This window comes from Schistocerca nitens, chromosome 4 (assembly GCF_023898315.1).
Source record: "Schistocerca nitens isolate TAMUIC-IGC-003100 chromosome 4, iqSchNite1.1, whole genome shotgun sequence".
NCBI lineage: Eukaryota > Metazoa > Arthropoda > Insecta > Orthoptera > Acrididae > Schistocerca > Schistocerca nitens.
Genome location: NC_064617.1, coordinates 888,970,003 through 888,992,825, shown reverse-complemented (window position 1 = coordinate 888,992,825; position 22,823 = coordinate 888,970,003).

Sequence of the window (22,823 nt, the reverse complement as noted above, 5' to 3'; positions counted from 1 at the left end):
AGCTGTACTCCTCAGTTAGACCGAGAACTTTAATTCTTCTCCATAAACTCTTCTTCATATGGAAATAGAATCCATATATTTCAGTTGTGGGAAAAACTTGACGAATGGTCGATATCGCAGCTGTCTCAAAGTCCACCTTTACTTGTTTAGGACACCACTCAGACACAGCCTGTTTTATCAGACGAAACATACGAACATATGTGTCTTTCTTCTTATTAGGGAGCAGTGCAAATACAATAGGAAGAATGTTTGTTTCTTTAATTGGGCCTCCTAAGTCTACGTGTACGGTGAAGGTCTGTACAAACTGCTTGCTGCATCTCTTAAATGTTCCATCCATAAAAAAATGGGCACATGTTTTTAAAATTTCTTTTCCTTTGCTTCCACTAAAAATCATTATTCTCGCCTCTAATCGATCGTCTTCCAGAAGAAAAATACTGCCATCTCCCATTTTTAATAGATCTTCATGAAGATCAATTTCATAAGAGTTCTTAGGCTGTTGTTGGTTCACCCGCTCTTGACTCCGTCGACGACGCATGGTTCTCTTCATAGATTCTGAATTAGGCATCACTGTAACAAAGTCACAAACTGTATTATGTAGATTTCCCATTTCATCCGCGTATATCTCCGATAACTGTGTAGTTTCTTCTCGAGACCTTCTCTCCGCCCTTTCCACTTGCTTTCTCACTTTCAGAGCTGCATCGTCAGGTGGTCCACAGAGATGTTCTAATACGCTCAACACTTCTGCGTTCCTCGAAATCAGCTTTCCCGTGCAATGATCCGCTTTTCGGGGTAAACACATCCACGTAACAACAAAATGGCTCTGAGCACTATGGGACTCAACTGCTGAGGTCATTAGTCCCCTAGAACTTAGAACTAGTTAAACCTAACTAACCTAAGGACATCACACACATCCATGCCCGAGGCAGGATTCGAACCTGCGACCGTAGCGGTCTCGCGGCTCCAGACTGCAGCGCCAGAACCGCGCGGCCACTTCGGCCGGCCCACGTAACAACACCTTCTTTAGATTCCCTCTGTTTAAGATACGCGTAACCTTTGTAATGAGCAGGAGGCCTGCCCTTGTTTGTTGTAATATCTTCCATACTGATGTCACGTTTGGAACTTCGAAAGCAAACTGGGTGGCCGGGTGAGTAGGAGGAGGGGGGTGGGGGTTGGGGTGGGGGGACGGGACAAGGGACTCGACCCATCGGAGCAGGTAAAACCGTGGCAAATGTCCGGTGTGGCAAATGTCCGGACACCGAGCGGAACACAACAGCAAGCGTCTGGTTAGCAGAGGAGGGAGTACCTGGCCGGCTAGCGGTCGCCGGCACACTCTCTAGCTCGATATGCCGCAATGTAAAAGTTGTACGGAGTACTTAGCCACACTGAAAATTGCAGTTATTTGACTTGACACTAGGACTTTCAATACCTGTTGAAAAGCTTATTATTATTACTCCAAGAGTTCGAAATTTCTTTTAAGCTTACATACAGAAAAGAACATTTAGTTTTATGTAAGATTATTGATTTGGTAAATGGACACTAGGGGCGCAGGGATCACAGTTTCACAGATGTACTGCAGAACTGCGTTTCAGAAATGAATTATCTCGTAACTAAGCACTAGTTTTGTAGAGTATTCCTCTTTGAGCGCGAGCAGAATAGGTGATTTCCGATATTTTTTCAAGTAAAATGAAAAGTAATGCTAAAATTGTCTATTTAGGTTTATTCCTTACACTTTTATCTTCAAGAAATCCTGTTCGTATGCAGATCGGACGCTCTCTGTAACGGCTGCAACGAGTGGAAAGACTCCTTGCAGTCGGAACATTGGTCGTCGGGGACAATTCCTGAAGCTCTACTGTTGGACCTAAAACAAAATAATTTTGTAGAAGTGATTTTCAACATATTCTGTATCAGTATGCATAGGATAACTGCAAAATACTAAGTTCTAACAAACTGGCGAAATGTTGAAACGAATCTCATTTTCTTCGCCCAAAAAGTGGAGACAAGAACGTGCACCGAAAATAGACTTTTGAAGATACCGCAAAACGGTTATTTATGCTGATAGGGACAAAGAACACTGGCTCAAATGCTGATCATAGTGTTTTGTACCTTTCTCAAGTTATGTTTGCTGCCAATTTGAAAAATACAGTTTCGAGAAAAACACGTTTAAAATTTTCAGTCCCTTTTTTTTTTTTTTTAACTTAGTTAAGCACACCTCTTGTGAGCGATCCCTAGACCATTCAGCATTTCCAAACGAGGTGCTCCTCATCTTCCTCTTCCTCCTCCTTCACCTCCTACACTTCTTCGTGGCCTCGGTGGCCCTGCGGACCTCTCTGGCGGCTTTTGTCATCCGCTGCTCTGCCCTGCTCGGTCGATACGCTTTTCATCCACTTTTGTGCAGAAGTTGTAGTAACATGCCTATCCGATCTCAGGTTCGAGCACTTTCATAATTTCGATTATGCCAGTTAGGCCGTCGTTGAAATAACATGCTGCCACACTGGCAGCAAGGCGACTACTTTTTTCCCGCTGTGAACGGTTTACGGAGACACTTTATCACAAATGAACACTACAGTAGATATCCCAAAGAATCTTTTAAGCAAACAAAAAAACGCGATTTTTTAAAATTTTCATACAGACATACACTGTTAAAGTGTAACACATACTTTTTCAGGAACTTTCAGGTCAACGAAAGAGCGTTAATGCTTAAGGCGTCTTCCTTCATTCTTAATTTAGAAAAAAAAATTTACCTTCAAAGACCAAAAGCGTTTCGTACATATCAAAAAGCTTGTAAGTTTCACCACACAATTTTAAAAATATTTCCAACCTATATACAGGGTGTTACAAATGTTGACCAACATATTAATTTTTTCCACAGATTCGAATAATTTTTGTTTGTTTCGTGGTCCTCTCTCTCAGATCCCGCCCTATGGAGGGAGAGGGAGAGTTTTAGTTTTAGCGAATCAAAATTTACGAATTAAATAAGTATTTCTATTTATCCATAACCATTTTCCACGCAAAAATGAGAACATGGATTTTTTTGAATTACAGCGCCAACTTCCAAGAATCAAAACAAATGTTTAAGACAAAATGTATGTAGTTTTTTTATGTAGAATCTGATTCTGCAACAAAAAACGGGGGTTCCCATTTGAAATTTTAAAGTTTTAAAGTTGCCTCCCACCCCACCCCTAGAGGGCTGGGGTGGCTGGCTAATTTTGGTACCAGCGATGTCCCCTCGAAAATAATCTGGATTCTACACATTTTTTCGTGTGAAGCTTATTTTTCGAGTTATTCTGGTTTGTGAACTTAAAATTTACACCCTGTATATAGAACACAGATCACTTTCCTACCAAAATCCATACGCTTTTACAGGAACTAAGATTGTAAGTGCACACTCAGTGTTTAGAAAGCTCATTACTGTTCAGAAGATACACAGAAAATAAGGACATGAGAAAATTATTGTTTTACGGCTAAGCAACTGCTTTAAGCAGGAACAGTTTCGTAACCAGGAAAAAATTTCAGACGATGTCTCTCTTTCCTTTATTAATTCCTAATGCCGCCAGCACAAAGTTGTTGCGCCCATTAAAAGGAGAGCGTACAAATTCGTCGAAGCTGGCATTATTGGAGAGCTCTAATAGGGGATATAAGGGAGGTTCAGATCGCATAAAATGAAATAAAATAAAATAAACAGATGCTCTTGCCTACTTTAGTTCTGCCTTTGTCTTCGTTTCTGGTGATGCTGTGTGAATTGCCTTTGTGCACTGACTCCACATTTTGCGTTTCATACTCTAAAGCGCGACATGTGTCCCCAGAGAAACATTAGTGTGTCTCTCTAACAACTTACACCTTCCCATAGGTGTCTTTTCGTTGTCATTTTATAAAAGCCAAATTCCAAACTGTGGCCTCCTCTCTCTTTTTCGAAAATAAAATTAGTGTTAAAACTTGCGGTCGTAACAATAGGGCTATCTGCTGCTGCAACTGTAGCCACAAAATCATATATCGCTGGCAAAGTAAATTTAAAGCCAGATGCGCTCTAATATAATTAAAACGACTGGAATCAATTTACGTAACAGAGCTGTAAAAAAGTTATTTGTACAGCAATCCTGAGCAGACTAAATAAAGCACCTTCTCATAAACGTCAGAGGACTGTCCAGTTTGCCAAACTTCGTAACTTACTACTATATTATTATTTAATAGTTCGTAGACGCTTTTCTGTCACTTATTTTCATTATGTTATAGTCGAATTAAATCAGGCGATGCTGAGGGAATTAGATTAGCAAATAAGACACAGTAGTAGATGAGTTTTGCTATTTGGGCAGCAAAATGACTGCCAGTCTACATTTTATACCCTCTCTACTTCGGCCATTATCAAAGGCCAAAAAAGCGCTTCTGAAGAAGAGGAATATCTGAACATCGAATATAGATGTAAATTTTAGGAAGTCTTCTCTGAAGAAAGGCAAGGCCTCCGGTCCAGACTGTATACCAGTCAAGTTCCTCTCAGAGTATGTTGATGAAATAGCTCCATATTTAGCAGTTATATACACCCACTCGCTCACAGAAAGATCCGTACCTAAAGACTGGAAAATTGCTCAAGTCACACCAATACCCAAAAAGGGACGTAGGAGTAATCCGCTGAATTACAGGGCTACATCACTAACGTCGATTTGCTGTAGGGTTTTGGAACATATACTGTATTCGAAAATTATGAAATACCTCGAAGAAATCGATTTATTGACACACAGTCAGCACGGATTCAGAAAATATCGTTCTCTTTATACTCATGAAGTAATAAGTGCTATCGACAGGGGATGTCAAATTGATTCCGTAGTTTTAGATTTCCAGCAGGCTTTCGACACCGTTCCTCACAGGCGTCTTCTAACCAAACTGCGTGCCTACGGAGTATCGCCTCATTTGTGCGACTGGATTCGTGATCCTGTCAGAAAGGTCACAGTTCGTAGTAATAGACGGTAAGTCATCGAGTAAAACAGAAATACTATCCGTCGTTCCCCAAGAAAGTGTTATAGGCCCTCTATTGTTCCTGATCTATATTAACGACGTAGGAGACAATCTGAGTAGCCGTCTTAGATTATTTGCAGATGATTGTGTCATTTATTGTCTTGTAAAGTCATCAGATGATCAAAGCGACTTGCAAAATGATTTAGATAAGATATCTGTATGGTGCGAAAAGTGGCAAGTGACCCTGAATAAAGAAAAGTGTGAAGTTATTCACATGAGTACTAAAAGAAATCAGCTAACATTCAATTACGTGATAAGTCACACAAATCTGAAGGCTGTAAATTCAACTAAATACTTAGGGATTCCAGTTCAAATAACGTAAATTGGAACGATCACATAGATAATATTGTGGGTAGAGCAAACCAAAGACTGTGATTCCTTGGCAGAACACTTAGAAGGTGCAGGGACTGCTTACGCCACGCTTGTCCGCCCTATTCTGGAATACTGCTGTGCGGTGTGGGATCCGCATCAGGTGTGACTGACGGATTACATCGAAAAAGTACAAAGAAGGGCAGCTCGTTTTATATTATCGCGAAATAGGGGAGACAGTGTCACAGACATGATACGTACAGTCGTGGACAAAACGAGCGAGACCCCTCGCCTTTTCGTTATGCTGATCCGCACGGCTTTAAAGTCTGCTACACAGCATAACAGGCAAGGCGAAGAAGTGCTACCAACATACTATGCGCAGGCGTGAAATTGACAAACTATCTGAACTTTTTTAGACTGTATTCCATAATTTCTAAGACTATATTAATGCTGATTAGTGTGTTAAATACAACACGTAAATATAAGACAGAACTGAAAGAACAAACGCTAATTGGTATGAACTGGACAAATAAAAATTAATTTCAACTTATCGAGATGACTTAACTGTTTCAGTAAGACAAGGAACCCCAGATCGTTACGAAGTAGCAAAATATTATCCGCATTCGGCCGCGAAACGGTCTGTGTCAACGTTCAGACCAGTCATACTGGATTACCGTTGCTGACCTACCATGAAAGTGTGCAAATTTAGCAATGCGTGAAGATTCATAACGAAATTCAGTTAAAAATCATTCAGTGCCACGCTTAAGTCAATTCCATTATTGACAGAAGCGGAAAAAGTAGGCAGTAACATGTATGAAATTCTACAAGAGTGTCATATTGACATGCACAGGGCGCCAGTACAGAATAAAGGTAGCGATAAAACGTATTGGGTGCGCGAGAATTTCTTAAAATTGCTTTACTGATATTCTACCTGCCTCCATAGAGATTAGAACCGAAAACAAACCAGACCTTCCTTTCACTATGCTAGCAGACAACCTAGGCAAACAGCCCTCTATTATTACCCCAGACATGAACAAGCAGGCAATTTCGAAATGAAAATCTGCAGTTTCTGTTGCATAGAGCTTTCTGGACTCAAAAACATGAATTTTCTTCCTTTATGTCACCGCTTATGTGACAATCATTCGGGATGTTTATCGAAATAACAAATTACTGTTATTAGAGAGTAAATTTTGTAGGATAATTCTGCACCACCCCAGGAAATAAACGGCTACATAGCTGCCAAACGTATTCTGCATTGTTTCGAATTCTCCACTAGACTCGCCACAGCCAGAAAACGTTCATTAGCAGAAGTGTTTCTTAAGCTAGCTAGCAATGAGAATGTTCGTACTTCTAAAACGCGGTGGCATTAATACTGGGATGTGAATTACCACGTGTATAGGCAAATACATTCTATTTGCATTCCTGTAAACGTGATTTGGATCGAAAACGTAGCTACGACTAATATGCTTATGTATCGACAGCAACTAGAACATTTCGAATAAAGAGTAGCGGGTGTTATTTATGCGGCCCTCATCTTCAGTGTTTTCGTTGTTAGGATTTCGTCACCTAAACCGGTAACAACGGAACCCTACTAGTCTCACTTTCTTGACCGTCTATCGGTCTACCCAACCCTTAAAACCCGTTTACCTCCAGAACGGGTGGACATAATAAGCGGAAATGTATCGCACTTCTTGCTGTAACCGGTCCCATGCTGGTGTAAAAAAGTGAGCTTCTATGTCAACGCAATCAAAAGATACGACGGTTTATGTAAAGAAAATTTACGCGAAAGGTCAAAAAATGGCTTCAAGAACTATGCGACCTAACTGCTTAGGTCATCAGCCCCTAGACCTAGAACTACTTAAACCTAGCTAGCCTAAGGGCATCACAGACATCTATGCCCGAGGTAGAATTCCAACCTGCGACTGAAGCAGCCGTGCGGTTCGTCACTGAAGCGCCTGGAACCGCTCGGCCACCGCAACGCGGCGAAACCCTACTCACCTCATGTATAATGATAATATATACTGTCTAGTGAGGATAAACTGTATTCGCCAGCAACTCAGATCGTTTGCTCACGGAACTTTTACGAAGCTACATTCAAACTTTGTCGAAGTCGTCTGCAATATCCATTACAAACACCCTAGGAACTTCGTATGCGATATCCACTTCTGAAGACGCTGGCAGATACTGCAGTACTATAACAAGTAGGTGGGAATTTATTGTTATTGGTCCACGCATGACACTTTATTTCAATATCAATTTAACGCGCCTAGGTGTTTGTATATGCCTGAAACTATTGAACAAAAAGTAAATAAACAACAAACGAGCCGGCCGCGGTGGTCTCGCGGTTCTAGGCGCGCAGTCCGGAACCGTGCGACTGCTACGGTCGCTGGTTCGAATCCTGCCTGGGGCATGGATGTGTGTGATGTCCTTAGGTTAGTTAGGTTTAAGTAGTTCTAAGTTCTAGGGGACTTATGACCACAGCAGTTGAGTCCCATAGTGCTCAGAGGCATTTGAACCATTTTGAAACAGCAAACAACTTCGATGTTTAAATCAAATGAAAGTCACATGTCGTAATTAAAACATAATTTCGTCGTTACATCTACATGACTACATCAACAGGATTTCTTGGCAATCCGGTCTTACGTGCCTGGCAGAAGGTTAGGGTTATTTCTCTACCGTCCCACTCATTAACAGTGTGCGGGAAAAAGGACCACTTAAATCTTTTCTTGCGAGCCTTGAATTACATTATTACTATGGTTTCTTCCTGTGTTCCCGAGGAAATACCCCGATCTTGCTGAAACTTCGCTCAGTGAAAGCGGGGACAAAATAAGCGAACACGTGTCTCGGCTTATCTGCTTACACTCTACCGCTTCTGAGAAAACGACGGTCAAAGTTTTCAATGCGCTGTTACTATAGTGTAGACACCTCTTAGCGGGTAAGCATTCAACTGGAGCGGTGGCTCTGCGGCTACCATAGCGATTTCTGAACTTTGCGCTGCGAGTTCGAAACCCGGTTTTTCCTTTTTTTTCCCCTCACTCTCTGAATTATCTACGAATGTTTATTCCAATTTATGTTGAAACACTGTTGTCGTTATTCGTCAGTTAATTTACTGTGTAAAGAAATAAGTTAAAAAGGGAACACACAGTGCGTAGTGGGGCGATCACTCTGTTGTAGAAATAATTCAGAAGCCAAGATCGCTTAAATATTGTTTACTGGATAACCGGTTTCAACACACTAAAGGTGCCATCATCGGATCTGAATGTAGATTAACATTTATAAAATATTTGGTTATAACGATACATGAGGCAGCCCAGATGATGTTAGATCAGCTTGTCTCATTCGTTTATTACTTTTTAATTCATTAATTACACATAAAGTTAATTGGCGAATAATGACAACATTATTTCAACATAACTTAGAAAAAAACATTCGTAGATAATTCTGATAGAGAGGCAGGAAAATAAAATAATTAAAAAACCCAATATGGTATCGAACAGGGGAATCAGTGTTAAGAAGGAACGACGGTAGCCACCGCTTCAATTGCGTTCTCGGCTGCAGAAGGTATCTACACTAGAGCAACAGCGCGTTGATAACTTTGACCGTCGTTTTCTCGGAAACGGTCGAGTGTCTGCAGATAAGCCGAAACACATGTTCGCTTATTTTGTCCTCTCCTTCACTGAGCAAAGTTTCGGGACAATCAGCCTATGACATTTGGCGAGTTCCCCTCGCTCGTCGAGTCGCTTCTTACGCCCGGCGAGAATTATGTATGCCTCCGAGTAAACTGCGCCACCTGGAAACACGGCGAGCGGGGATAAACACGTTTTCCTTCTTATAAGGCAACCTTCTACAGATAATATTCACGAAGTGTTCTTCAGGTTGCCTCAGATATTTCAGAAATGTTTCTTGCCTCAGGCCTGCCGCATATGCAAAACGTAAACATTTCATTTCATGTAATATTTATCAGTATAAGACATGACAAGAGTGGACCAGTCACTTCTGAGAAAAATTAGAGATTCTAAGTTGCTCCACTATGTAATGACACGGGCACGGGCTTGCGATCTGTCTTTTATGCCATCGATTTCCGTGTTACACATACTTGGCCACTGTGTTGCGGCTGCCATCTTGGAGGAGGCAGTCTGTTTCCTGCCAGCGCTGTTTCCGCAGCCAATATTAACCGCGACGAATCATTCAGTCAACGCTAAATGGCCCATCTGGCTGAGGCAGACAAGGGCGCTATAATACTCCATGCAGAGGGATCTTCAAATGCCGACATAGCGAGAACTATGGGTCTTCACAAGTCGACGGTAGCCAGGTGTATCAGACGAAAGGAAGAGAGTGGTAACTTGAATGGGAGGCCTCATGGCCGTCGCCGCAAAACAACGCAAGCTCAGGATCAGCAGATACGCCGTTTCAGTGAGAACCACCCATTTGTCAACGCACGACAAATCAGCAAATTCATGAAGCTTGGAATGAGTTACTTGAATCTCCTAGTTCTGTGGCTCGAGTTGTGGGCTCAATGCCCAACAGACTTCCAGCTGTTGTGGAAGCCAAAGGAGGCTATACGCGATTTTTTTTTACAGACTTATGTTTTATATAATTTCAAGGAAACGCAATAAGTGGAATGGGGACAAACAAATTAATTCACAGCAAGATATGTAATATTTAATTTGATAAGAGAAGAAATACTCACCTTATATATTCATTCAGTCTCTATAAAATACGTGACACACGTGTGTATGCAAGAAGGGTACAAAACAGTTCAGCACAAAATAAAAATGTTGAGGAGAAGCTCCCCGATGAAGACGTAATTGCAGAACAAAGGTTGGGCTAGAAGGAGAGGTAAGGAGGCCCGAAAAAGCAGAACAAAATCAAATACCCAATAGACTTTGAGTAGTTGTCGCAGCAAAGGGCGGTTGGTATATGCGATTCGGAGCAACTGTACAAGAATAGTTTTATTTACTGATTTTTGAGGCTTTATTTTGTGACGGCTAAACAGTGCTGCATCATGAGACCCGCTATTTTTCCACATGTGGCTAAACATCAGAGCTGAAAAAATTTTGAGAGGTACCGAAGTTCTCTGGAAGAGTAAAGTGTTTTAGACAAGAAGATGATTTTTAGTACATTTCATTTTAACCATTCACACTATGCTTCGACATTCTAATCTTTGATTTCATTTTATTATTACGTATCTTTCCTTCAGTGAAAGTCAACGGTAGTAAGTTTCAAGATATGAAGAATAACTGGAAGTTTTTAATTTGTGGAATAGCGTATTTAACAGTTCATATTTTCAACAAATCTGTAGTTATAGGACATATTAAGAAGCAAGTAAAAATGGCACTGTGGAAAGATCAGGTTGGCCTCTAAAGGGTAACGACGGTAAAATAGCAAATACTAAACAATGGGTAACAACTATTGTTGATGGTGAGTAGCCGTAATCGATATGTCACTTTTCCATAATTGTATTTCTGAAGTTTATCGTCAATCCTAGGACTGACATCGATACTCTGTTTTACGTAAAGAATACAACCTTCAAAATTTATTTAGCAGCGCAGAATATTAAATCACAGTTTATAGATCAGGAACCTAATCCAACTGCCTTTAATTTTATTCTCACGGATGACTTTGGGACAGTAAATAACAAGAGAAATAACAAAACTCTCAGAATCAATATATAGAATTCAAGTGTCCAGTGGATTCAAAAGTTTGCTATAATAGCGATTAATTGCTTTTACAGACTCCTTCATGCCTACATTTTCTATCAGACAATGTTTGAAACTAGGACTAAGAAGGTAAACAATTTTTCCACAAATTGTCAAATTGGAAGTCGGAGAGCCAGTTACATAAATTACGATGACAACAAACGTTTTTCAAGTAAACTGATCACAGGAGGCATCCAACGCATTTATTGTGAGTTACATGCACAGTATGTAAACTGGCAACGCCACCAACACACAATACCACTAACAAGGGAACATCCCCATCGCACCGCCCTCAGATTTAGTTATAAGTTGATACAGGGGATAGGCCTTGAAAAACTGAACACAGATCAATCGAGAAAACAGGAAGAAGTTGTGTGGAAGTATGAAAAAAATAAGCAAAATATACAAACTGAGTAGTCCATGCGCAAGATAGGCAACATCAAGGATAGGGTGAGCTCAGGAGCGCCGTGATCCCGTGGTTAGCGCACGCAGCTGCGGAACGAGAGGTCCTTCCGTCAGATTTTCCCAGGAGTGAAAAGTTTAATTTTTATTTTCAGACAATTATTATCTGTCCGTCCGTCTGTCCGATGCGAGGTAACCGCGCCGTAGTATGATGACGCTACACCTAAAAAACATCGAAAGACATGACGTCAGTCGACTATAGCGCACGGAAGAGAGAGTATTCCTGCTAATGAGGCTCCCTGGCTGGCAGTTAACTGTTCGCTACTTTGGACGAGAGTGCATTAAATACGTGCGATGCATTGCGTGGGCAATATGAATCCAGCAAATATAGCTCGTGACTCCAATAACAATGTCAATGAATATTTTCCGAACTGTAAGGCATCGGAAAGTTCCTTAAGGGATCGAACGATTGTCGAACATTTGTATGATTATTTCCTACATTTGTTGAATAACAGTACGTGTGGTGATGATTGTCTGAAAATAAAAAAAATCAAACAACTAACCCGAGGGAAGCCTTAAACCAACGACCTCTCGTTCTGCAGCTCCTCACGCTAACCACGCGACCACTGCGCTCCCGTGCTCAAGCTATCCTTGATGTTGCTTATCATGCACACGGACTACTCAGTTTGTTTGGTTTGAATATTTTTTTCATAGGTCCACACAACTTCTTCCTGTTTTTCGAATGATCTGTGTTCAGTTTTCAAGGCCTATCCACTGTGTCAACTTATAACTAAATCTGAGGAGGGTGCGATGGGAAGGTTCCCTTGTTAGCTATGAAACAACTGTAGCAAAACGGAGCATCCTCGTTATCCATGTGATGGATAAGACGACTAATTCGCAACATAAATGTCAATGTAAGCATCAGTTTCTGTTGGAACGTGCTTCCCGGACCAAATAACATACATTTCCTACGTCTTCAATGCGAATCATGTAGCAAATGTAATTTAAAGGACATAAAAATATCGAGTGAATTTACTAAAATAATTATGAACCACTTGAATTTGCATTCAACAGGCAATGTTCAGAAGTCTGGTGTAGGAGTACTGCATGCTCTAATTCGAAACAACAAAAATCAACAGAGTAACTATTATTGAACGTCATCAGGTCACTCATCGAGCATTCCTATGCAGTACTGTTACTGGTGACGTGTTATGATGCCTTTATCGTTAACTTCCTAAGAAGAAATGAAAGGCTGAGCCCCACCAAAAGACGTAAACTCGAGGAGAGAGTTGCGTGAACATATTATTTTACATCTGATAAATCCAAAAGTGTGTTTTGGGCTACGAATTCTGCCCCCAGGGTGTGTGCAACACAGCTGGAATTTGTTGCCAACAACTGAGTCACCTTTCGGTCACAGTGTAAGAAAATCGAGCAACAAAACTACATCACCTGTGCTACTGCATGATAACGCACTATGTTGATTTGAGAAACAAAACTATCCAGGAGATTGATAGGAAAGTCGTCTCTCAGGCACATTTGTATTGATAGGGAAGTCCTCTCTCAAGCACTTGTCCCTCTCGTCATATATTTGTAAAATTTTACCTTTCCCACTCTAGATCGATCAACCGTCAAGGCAATTCATTTCTAGACGAAAATACTTTTAAAACTACTCTGGTTTATTGACATCGTTAGAACAAGTAGGTTTCTACAGGCGTAGAATTTGTAAACAACTTTACCATTGTCATATCGTTTTAGATATCGTGAAAGAAAATTCTGCTGCTAATTAATTTCTCTTTGATAATTACTGTTGCGTTTAGTAAACTAATGGAAAATGCAATTAAAATATTCACTGTACTAATACAAACTAAAGTCAGCTTAATACAGAAACATCACGACGGCAGTCTATCTTAATAAAGCATTAAGTTTCTGTGAGACAATTGGGCTTATTTTAACACGAATTAGTAGGATATTACAGACTTTACACTTAGAAAAGATCTGTATTTATTTCATTTCCTGTACCATTCGTAAGTGTTTTGAAAATGGGGCTTTTCATAGATAAAATTATGTATTCACAACAACAAAAAAATGTCGGCAGAAAACAAAAGTGGCATTATGAATCTGGCAGTACCGTAAGGTTTTCACTCTGACACTAAGAGTTACTGAAAGTAGCAAGAAGAATTTTGCTCGAGCGTTGTCTTACGATTCCCTTATTAAGTTTTTATCTGCCTGCTTGTAGCTGTGCTACAAAAGAATTAAAAATCTGGCTTTCAGCAAGTCTCGAAAGGCGAACAAAAGCAGCTTGCACCTGGTTACTAAGCATGTTACCTGGGGACTGGTTTTTTCTTAAAGCGGGAAGACAACCTTTTGTGGTTCAATTGGCAAATGTCAGTCAGACGTGTGACGTTAGTCTAAGCGTTTCGGTGTGTTGAATTTGTACCAATGATTTTTCTACACGTTTTTTCTGTCCCAAATAGAGTTGAAGTCTCCCATTAGTATTTTCACGTCATCTTGGTGAATTTTGCTCATGGTATTTTCGAGTGTGTTCCAGAATTTTTCAACATTGTCGGTGTTTTTCTTATTTTCGATGTTGGTGGGTTCAAATGGTTCAAATGGCTCTGAGCACTATGGGACTTAACTGCTGTGGTCATCAGTTCCCTAGAACTTAGAACTAGTTAAACCTAACTAACCTAAGGACATCGCACACATCCATGCCCGAGGCAGGATGCGAACCTGCGACCGTAGCGGTCGCGCGGTTCCAGACTGTAGCGCCTAGAACCTCTCGAACACTCCGGCCGTCGATGTTGGTGGGGACACGTGCATTGATGAGTGTATATGTTTTACTGGGGCTCTGAATGACCATAGTCATAAGTCGCTTGTTGACGGGCCAGCCGCGGTGGCCGAGCGGTTCTTGGCTCTTCAGTCTGGAACCGCGCGACTGCTACGGTCGCAGGTTCGAATCCAGCCTTGGGCATGAATTTGTGTGATGTCCTTAGATTAGCTAGGTATAAGTAGTTCTAAGTTCTAGGAGACTGATGACCTCCACTGTTAAGTTCCATAGTGCTCAGAGCCATTGGAACCTTTTGATTGTCGATCGGTGTGAATTCTTTGGCAGAGTTGATAGATCGGTGTTCGAGAAATGCAATGCCGAAGATTGGTACGCCTTTCGTTACCTTTTGTTGTATTCTGCTCTTGAAGATGCAATGGTTTCCCTAATACACGGTTTCATTGTCAGTTAGTCGTGGTTCTTGAAGTGCAAGGACGAGAATTTTTTGTCGGTCCATTTCTTTTGTGAAATTATTTAGTTTTCGTGTTTGGATCAAGGTATCGATGTTTACTTTTAAATGCATGTTTTTTGCTTGTAGGGAAATTTACCAGAGATCTTCGATATTCTCTGTCGTGCTAACCTGGACTCCCCAGAATCCGAAAATCCAACTGCCGCCTGTCGACAGCCGGGTTGTGTACCACCTGGGATAAAGTTGACTTTGCTTGCATAGTTTACGTTTGCTTGTGTTTCATTGGTTGTGCTTGGGTGATACCAGGACCGGACAGGACCAGAGGGTGTTGAAGCCTTTGAAAGCAAATATTTTCAGCCAAGCTCATTGAGCTAACACGGTGACCAGAGTAACGGTGATTTTCACTCAGACGTGTCTGGATTTTGCGTTCAACGGATTGAGTAGCCGTTCAGGATTGTGTTAGTATTTGGTTCACCCCTAGTATTTGATTTCCTCGGTACCACCCATATGGGGGAGGGTTTCCACTATCCGCCACACGCGATTATTATTATTATTATTATTATTATTATTATTATTGTCATTATGTCTCAGCAAATCCCATATGGTGTATCTTCCCACCACTGAAATAGATGTGTATTGTTCGATTCAGTATTTCCATCACATAAATGTGGTTTATAATTACGTTACATTGCTACTAGTAGACATATTTCTCACTTTTTCTTAGACAGTTGCTACCTGTTACTCCATCATAGGAATGTATGTGCGAAGCATTGTTGAAATACAGACGTTCAAATTATCCGATTTCGGTAATTTCATTTCGATACCAGATCGTTCTAATCGGATTCAGCCAGGTAGTCTTAATGTGGATATCCGACCACGACTGTCATCATATGATAGACTGTGTAAACCACATTCTTTATCGGACTGTTGAATATAGATCACTTATCTATGACAGGACCTGAATTCTTAAACACTGTGGAAAATAATAATCCGATGTGCTTATTACAAATACGTTATTCCAATATAAATATGTGAACTAACGAGATAACAGTTTATTTACAGGAGCAGAACTAATGTTCAAATGTTCAAATGTGTGTGAAATCGTATGGGACTTAACTGCTAAGGTCATCAGTACCTAAGCTTACACACTACTTAACCTAAATCATCCTAAGGACAAACACACACACCCATGCCCGAGGGAGGACTCGAACCTCCGCCGGGATCAGCCACGCAGCTCATGACTGCAGCGCCCCTGACCGCTCGGCTAATCCCGCGCGGCTACTAAAAGTATACTCGTCCACAAAACCCATGTGGACAATTATCTGATAATCGGTCAAGCTTTGCTTTGTCGCAGCTCTTTAGGATACAAGTCCATTTACTTTCAGGCTCTTACATACAATTCTTGCAATGCAAGGTAATTGAAAAAACTCATCCACTCGACGCCAACTGAGGAACTGACTGGTGCATGTGTTGTTCAACACACAGTAGTTGTCACCCTCACTGGAATCAATGAGTGTGTGTGTGTGTGTGTGTGTGTGTGTTTGTGTGTGTGTGTGTGTGTGTGTGTGTGTGTGTGTGTGTGTGTGAGTGAGTTTTCGTGTTAATGCACAATCTGAATCAATACTATTAACATCAGACAGACAACCGGGCATCAAATATGACTGTAAAGTATGTTAATGCGATGGGAAGTTACAAACTGAATTTTCACCTAACCCACGTCCTGCATATTACGTTAAGTAAGATGTATTAACTCCATAGTATCGTTAGCAGAGAGTGCGCTCTTGTTGTCGAGGCCTGCGACAAGCGCAGCGATCAGCACTGCCCAATGCCGCCGCGATTTGTTTATGTTGGCTGAGCGTGGACACTGCAGCAGACGCTTCGCCATAAACAGAAAGAAATCACCTTGGCTCTGACTGCAGTGAGCGGATATCACTGCCTGCGTGTTCTTATAGTAACCAACGTGAGACTCTACTCACAGGTGCCATGGAGCAATTGCAACGGGTATCATATCATTAGTCATGAGAATATTAACCAGTGATGAAATGTCCACTCTATTTGAATCCTAAGAAAATAGGAACCTTCTCACAAAGGAATGTGAGGTGATATCAAAATTTATCCAACATACAAAAATTAACTGCAGGGCTTTCATGTATGCAGTAGTAGCACACAAGGAAATAATATGTCTTGGAAGCGTATATTTCATTTCCTCTTCTCATATTAACGTCCTTGTTTTAGAATGAAGTGAGAAAATTAACGCGAAAAACTTAAGTTCCTGAGAAGCATATAAGTCATTTCCTCGTCTCATATCATAGCTTTTGTTTTAGTATGAGGTGAAAAAATAAACAGTTTACGGCTCTGAAACATAATATGACACCAGATTCTTATCGTAGGCGCTATCGGAAACGCAAAAAGCAGGGAGCTGTCCATTCTTTTGTCCTAAAGAGCTGCGACAAAGCAAAGCTTGACCGATTATCAGATAATTGTCCACATGGGTTTTGTGGACGAGTATACTTTTAGTAGCCGCGCGGGATTAGCCGAGCGGTCAGGGGCGCTGCAGTCATGAGCTGCGTGGCTGATCCCGGCGGAGGTTCGAGTCCTCCCTCGGGCATGGGTGTGTGTGTTTGTCCTTAGGATGATTTAGGTTAAGTAGTGTGTAAGCTTAGGTACTGATGACCTTAGCAGTTAAGTCCCATACGATTTCACACACATTTGAACATTTGAACATTAGTTCTGCTCCTGTAAATAAACTGTTATCTCGTTAGTTCACATATTTATATTGGAATAACGTATTTGTAATAAGCACATCGGATTATTATTTTCCACAGTGTTTAAGAATTCAGGTCCTGTCATAGATAAGTGATCTATATTCAACAGTCCGATAAAGAATGTGGTTTACACAGTCTATCATATGATGACAGTCGTGGTCGGATATCCACATTAAGACTACCTAGTTGAATCCGATTAGAACGATCTGGTATCGAAATGAAATTACAGAAATCGGATAATTTGAACGTCTGTATTTCAACAATGCTTCGCACATAAATTCCTATGATGGAGTAACAGGTAGCAACTGTCTAAGAAAAAGTGAGAAATATGTCTACTAGTAGCAATGTAACGTAATTATAAACCACATTTATGTGATGGAAATACTGAATCGAACAATACACATCTATTTCAGTGGTGGGAAGATACACCATATGGGATTTGCTGAGACATAATGACAATAATAATAATAATAATAATAATAATAATAATAATAATAATCGCGTGTGGCGGATAGTGGAAACCCTCCCCCATATGGGTGGTACCGAGGAAATCAAATACTAGGGGTGAACCAAATACTAACACAATCCTGAACGGCTACTCAATCCGTTGAACGCAAAATCCAGACACGTCTGAGTGAAAATCACCGTTACTCTGGTCACCGTGTTAGCTCAATGAGCTTGGCTGAAAATATTTGCTTTCAAAGGCTTCAACACCCTCTGGTCCTGTCCGGTCCTGGTATCACCCAAGCACAACCAATGAAACACAAGCAAACGTAAACTATGCAAGCAAAGTCAACTTTATCCCAGGTGGTACACAACCCGGCTGTCGACAGGCGGCAGTTGGATTTTCGGATTCTGGGGAGTCCAGGTTAGCACGACAGAGAATATCGAAGATCTCTGGTAAATTTCCCTACAAGCAAAAAACATGCATTTAAAAGTAAACATCGATACCTTGATCCAAACACGAAAACTAAATAATTTCACAAAAGAAATGGACCGACAAAAAATTCTCATCCTTGCACTTCAAGAACCACGACTAACTGACAATGAAACCGTGTATTAGGGAAACCATTGCATCTTCAAGAGCAGAATACAACAAAAGGTAACGAAAGGCGTACCAATCTTCGGCATTGCATTTCTCGAACACCGATCTATCAACTCTGTCAAAGAAATCACACCGATCGACAATCAAAAGGTTCCAATGGCTCTGAGCACTATGGAACTTAACAGTGGAGGTCATCAGTCTCCTAGAACTTAGAACTAGTTATACCTAGCTAATCTAAGGACATCACACAAATTCATGCCCAAGGCTGGATTCGAACCTGCGACCGTAGCAGTCGCGCGGTTCCGGACTGAAGAGCCAAGAACCGCTCGGCCACCGCGGCTGGCCCGTCAACAAGCGACTTATGACTATGGTCATTCAGAGCCCCAGTAAAACATATACACTCATCAATGCACGTGTCCCCACCAACATCGACGGCCGGAGTGTTCGAGAGGTTCTAGGCGCTACAGTCTGGAACCGCGCGACCGCTACGGTCGCAGGTTCGCATCCTGCCTCGGGCATGGATGTGTGCGATGTCCTTAGGTTAGTTAGGTTTAACTAGTTCTAAGTTCTAGGGGACTGATGACCACAGCAGTTAAGTCCCATAGTGCTCAGAGCCATTTGAACCATTTGAACCCACCAACATCGAAAATAAGAAAAACATCGACAATGTTGAAAAATTCTGGAACGCACTCGAAAATACCATGAGCAAAATTCACCAAGATGACGTGAAAATACTAATGGGAGACTTCAACTCTATTTGGGACAGAAAAAACGTGTAGAAAAATCATTGGAACAAATTCAACACACCGAAACGCTTAGACTAACGTCACACGTCTGACTGACATTTGCCAATTGAACCACAAAAGGATGTCTTCCCGCTTTAAGAAAAAACCAGTCCCCAGGTAACATGCTTAGTAACCAGGTGCAAGCTGCTTTTGTTCGCCTTTCGAGACTTGCTGAAAGCCAGATTTTTAATTCTTTTGTAGCACAGCTACAAGCAGGCAGATAAAAACTTAATAAGGGAATCGTAAGACAACGCTCGAGCAAAATTCTTCTTGCTACTTTCAGTAACTCTTAGTGTCAGGGTGAAAACCTTACGGTACTGCCAGATTCATAATGCCACTTTTGTTTTCTGCCGACATTTTTTTGTTGTTGTGAATACATAATTTTATCTATGAAAAGCCCCATTTTCATAACACTTACGAATGGTACAGGAAATGAAATAAATACAGATCTTTTCTAAGTGTAAAGTCTGTAATATCCTACTAATTCGTGTTAAAATAAGCCCAATTGTCTCACAGAAACTTAATGCTTTATTAAGATAGACTGCCGTCGTGATGTTTCTGTATTAAGCTGACTTTAGTTTGTATTAGTACAGTGAATATTTTAATTGCATTTTCCATTAGTTTACTAAACGCAACAGTAATTATCAAAGAGAAATTAATTAGCAGCAGAATTTTCTTTCACGATATCTAAAACGATATGACAATGGTAAAGTTGTTTACAAATTCTACGCCTGTAGAAACCTACTTGTTCTAACGATGTCAATAAACCAGAGTAGTTTTAAAAGTATTTTCGTCTAGAAATGAATTGCCTTGACGGTTGATCGATCTAGAGTGGGAAAGGTAAAATTTTACAAATATATGACGAGAGGGACAAGTGCTTGAGAGAGGACTTCCCTATCAATACAAATGTGCCTGAGAGACGACTTTCCTATCAATCTCCTGGATAGTTTTGTTTCTCAAATCAACATAGTGCGTTATCATGCAGTAGCACAGGTGATGTAGTTTTGTTGCTCGATTTTCTTACACTGTGACCGAAAGGTGTCTCAGTTGTTGGCAACAAATTCCAGCTGTGTTGCACACACCCTGGGGGCAGAATTCGTAGCCCAAAACACACTTTTGGATTTATCAGATGTAAAATAATATGTTCACGCAACTCTCTCCTCGAGTTTACGTCTTTTGGTGGGGCTCAGCCTTTCATTTCTTCTTAGGAAGTTAACGATAAAGGCCTCATAACACGTCACCAGTATCAGTACTGCATAGGAATGCTCGATGAGTGACCTGATGACGTTCAATAATAGTTACTCTGTTGATTTTTGTTGTTTCGAATTAGAGCATGCAGTACTCCTACACCAGACTTCTGAACATTGCCTGTTGAATGCAAATTCAAGTGGTTCATAATTATTTTAGTAAATTCACTCGATATTTTTATGTCCTTTAAATTACATTTGCTACATGATTCGCATTGAAGACGTAGGAAATGTATGTTATTTGGTCCGGGAAGCACGTTCCAACAGAAACTGATGCTTACATTGACATTTATGTTGCGAATTAGTCGTCTTATCCATCACATGGATAACGAGGATGCTCCGTTTTGCTACAGTTGTTTCATAGCTAACAAGGGAACCTCCCCATCGCACCCTCCTCAGATTTAGTTATAAGTTTACACAGTGGATAGGCCTTGAAAACTGAACACAGATCATTCGAAAAACAGGAAGAAGTTGTGTGGACCTATGAAAAAAATATTCAAACCAAACAAACTGAGTAGTCCGTGTGCATGATAAGCAACATCAAGGATAGCTTGAGCACGGGAGCGCAGTGGTCGCGTGGTTAGCGTGAGGAGCTGCAGAACGAGAGGTCGTTGGTTTAAGGCTTCCCTCGGGTTAGTTGTTTGATTTTTTTTATTTTCAGACAATCATCACCACACGTACTGTTATTCAACAAATGTAGGAAATAATCATACAAATGTTCGACAATCGTTCGATCCCTTAAGGAACTTTCCGATGCCTTACAGTTCGGAAAATATTCATTGACATTGTTATTGGAGTCACGAGCTATATTTGCTGGATTCATATTGCCCACGCAATGCATCGCACGTATTTAATGCACTCTCGTCCAAAGTAGCGAACAGTTAACTGCCAGCCAGGGAGCCTCATTAGCAGGAATACTCTCTCTTCCGTGCGCTATAGTCGACTGACGTCATGTCTTTCGATGTTTTTTAGGTGTAGCGTCATCATACTACGGCGCGGTTACCTCGCATCGGACAGACGGACGGACAGATAATAATTGTCTGAAAATAAAAATTAAACTTTTCACTCCTGGGAAAATCTGACGGAAGGACCTCTCGTTCCGCAGCTGCGTGCGCTAACCACGGGATCACGGCGCTCCTGAGCTCACCCTATCCTTGATGTTGCCTATCTTGCGCATGGACTACTCAGTTTGTATATTTTGCTTATTTTTTTCATACTTCCACACAACTTCTTCCTGTTTTCTCGATTGATCTGTGTTCAGTTTTTCAAGGCCTATCCCCTGTATCAACTTATAACTAAATCTGAGGGCGGTGCGATGGGGATGTTCCCTTGTTAGTGGTATTGTGTGTTGGTGGCGTTGCCAGTTTACATACTGTGCATGTAACTCACAATAAATGCGTTGGATGCCTCCTGTGATCAGTTTACTTGAAAAACGTTTGTTGTCATCGTAATTTATGTAACTGGCTCTCCGACTTCCAATTTGACAATTTGTGGAAAAATTGTTTACCTTCTTAGTCCTAGTTTCAAACATTGTCTGTCTGACGGAAAACGTAGGCATGAAGGGGTCTGTAAAAAGCAATTAATCGCTATTATAGCAAACTTTTGAATTCACATGATACTTGAATTCTCTATATTGATTCTGAGAGTTTTCTTATTTCTCTTGTTATTTACTGTCTCAATGTCATCCGTGAAAATAAAATTAAAGGCAGTTGGATTAGGTTCCTGATCTATAAACTGTGATTTAATATTCTGCGCTGCTAAATAAATTTTGAAGGTTGTATTCTTCACGTAAAACAGAGTATCGGTGTCAGTCCTAGGATTGACGATAAACTTCAGAAATACAATTACGGAAAAGTGACATATCGATTATGGCTCCTCACCATCAACAATAGTTGTTACCCATAGTTTCATATTTGCTATTTTATCGTCGTTACCCTTTAGAGACCAACCTGATCATTCCACAATGCCATTTTTGACTCGCTTCTTAATATGTCCTATAACTACAGATTTGTCGAAAATATTAACTGTTAAATACGCTTTCCACAAATTAGAAACTTCCAGTTATTCTTCATATCTTGAAACTTACTACCGTTGACTTTCACTGGAGAAAAGATACATAATAATAAAATGAAATCAAAGATTAGAATGTCAAATCATAGTGTGAATGGTTAAAATGAAATGAACTAAAAATCATCTCCTTGTCTAAAAGACGTTATTCTTCCAGAGAACTTCGGCACCTCAAAATTTTTTACACCTCTGATGTTCAGCCACATGTGGACAAATAGCGGGTCCCATGATGCAGCACTGTTTAGCCGTCACAAAATGAAGCCT